Here is a 2,571-nt window from a genome sequence, read left to right as displayed (position 1 = left end):
AGAGATGGTAATTTCGGAGTATTTATACACTCCAAAGACTTCCACCTCCCAAGAGCACTAGAGCAAGTGAGGGGTCATTTTTATGTTTTTTCATCAAGTCCCTGTTAATATGGGAGAACACTGTGTCTATGCTTAAGTCACAACTCTCCTAAACACGAGAGTGAAGTATACAACTTTAGAACACTTTCCCACCAGGAGACTCGAACCCTAGCCAGCACAGAAGCCTTCCAGCAACTGGCATAACAGGTACGCCTTAACCCACTCCACCACCTGCTCAGACCCTTTAAAGAGATGGTAATTTCGGAGTATTTATACACTCCAAAGACTACCACCTCCCAAGAGCACTAGAGCAAGTGAGGGGTCATTTTTACGTTTTTTCATCAAGTCCCTGTTAATATGTGAGAACACGTTGTCTATGCTTAAGGCACAACTCTCCTAAACACGAGAGTGAAATATACAACTTTAGAACACTTTCCCACCAGGAGACTCGAACCCTAGCCAGCACAGAAGCCTTCCAGCAACTGGCATAACAGGTACGCCTTAACCCACTGCACCACCTGCTCAGACCCTTAAAAGAGATGGTAATTTCGGAGTATTTATACACTCCAAAGACTACCACCTCCAAAGAGCACTAGAGCAAGTGAGGGGTCATTTTTACGTTTTTTCATCAAGTCCCTGTTAATATGTGAGAACACTGTGTCTATGGTTAAGGCACAACTCTCCTAAACACGAGAGTGAAATATACAACTTAAGAACACTTTCCCACCAGAAGACTCGAACCCTAGCCAGCACAGAAGCCTTCCAGCAACTGGCATAACAGGTACGCCTTAACCCACTCCACCACTTGCTCAGACCCTTAAAAGAGATAGTAATTTCGGAGTATTTATACACTCCAAAGACTACCACCTCCCAAGAGCACTAGAGCAAGTGAGGGGTCATTTTTACGTTTTTTCATCAGGTCCCTGTTAATATGGGAGAACACTGTGTCTATGCTTAAGGCACAACTCTCCTAAACACGAGAGTGAAGTATACAACTTTAGAACACTTTCCCACCAGGAGACTCGAACCCTAGCCAGCACAGAAGCCTTCCAGCAACTGGCATAACAGGTACGCCTTAACCCACTCCACCACCTGCTCAGACCCTTAAAAGAGATGGTAATTTCGGAGTATTTATACACTCCAAAGACTACCACCTCCCAAGAGCACTAGAGCAAGTGAGGGGTCATTTTTACGTTTTTTCATCAAGTCCCTGTTAATATGTGAGAACACGTTGTCTATGCTTAAGGCACAACTCTCCTAAACACGAGAGTGAAATATACAACTTTAGAACACTTTCCCACCAGGAGACTCGAACCCTAGCCAGCACAGAAGCCTTCCAGCAACTGGCATAACAGGTACGCCTTAACCCACTGCACCACCTGCTCAGACCCTTAAAAGAGATGGTAATTTCGGAGTATTTATACACTCCAAAGACTACCACCTCCAAAGAGCACTAGAGCAAGTGAGGGGTCATTTTTACGTTTTTTCATCAAGTCCCTGTTAATATGTGAGAACACTGTGTCTATGCTTAAAGCACAACTCTCCTAAACACGAGAGTGAAATATACAACTTAAGAACACTTTCCCACCAGGAGACTCGAACCCTAGCCAGCACAGAAGCCTTCCAGCAACTGGCATAACAGGTACGCCTTAACCCACTCCACCACTTGCTCAGACCCTTAAAAGAGATAGTAATTTCGGAGTATTTATACACTCCAAAGACTACCACCTCCCAAGAGCACTAGAGCAAGTGAGGGGTCATTTTTACGTTTTTTCATCAGGTCCCTGTTAATATGGGAGAACACTGTGTCTATGCTTAAGGCACAACTCTCCTAAACACGAGAGTGAAGTATACAACTTTAGAACACTTTCCCACCAGGAGACTCGAACCCTTGCCAGCACAGAAGCCTTCCAGCAACTGGCATAACAGGTACGCCTTAACCCACTCCACCACCTGCTCAGACCCTTAAAAGAGATGGTAATTTCGGAGTATTTATACACTCCAAAGACTTCCACCTCCCAAGAGCACTAGAGCAAGTGAGGGGTCATTTTTATGTTTTTTCATCAAGTCCCTGTTAATATGGGAGAACACTGTGTCTATGCTTAAGTCACAACTCTCCTAAACACGAGAGTGAAGTATACAACTTTAGAACACTTTCCCACCAGGAGACTCGAACCCTAGCCAGCACAGAAGCCTTCCAGCAACTGGCATAACAGGTACGCCTTAACCCACTCCACCACCTGCTCAGACCCTTTAAAGAGATGGTAATTTCGGAGTATTTATACACTCCAAAGACTACCACCTCCCAAGAGCACTAGAGCAAGTGAGGGGTCATTTTTACGTTTTTTCATCAAGTCCCTGTTAATATGGGAGAACACTGTGTCTATGCTTAAGGCACAACTCTCCTAAACACGAGAGTGAAATATACAACTTTAGAACACTTTCCCACCAGGAGACTCGAACCCTAGCCAGCACAGAAGCCTTCCAGCAACTGGCATAACAGGTACGCCTTAACCCACTGCACCACCTGCT

Source organism: Procambarus clarkii, unplaced genomic scaffold (genome assembly GCF_040958095.1).
Source record: "Procambarus clarkii isolate CNS0578487 unplaced genomic scaffold, FALCON_Pclarkii_2.0 HiC_scaffold_116, whole genome shotgun sequence".
NCBI classification, from domain to species: Eukaryota; Metazoa; Arthropoda; class Malacostraca; order Decapoda; family Cambaridae; genus Procambarus; species Procambarus clarkii.
This window is presented reverse-complemented; position numbering follows the sequence as displayed.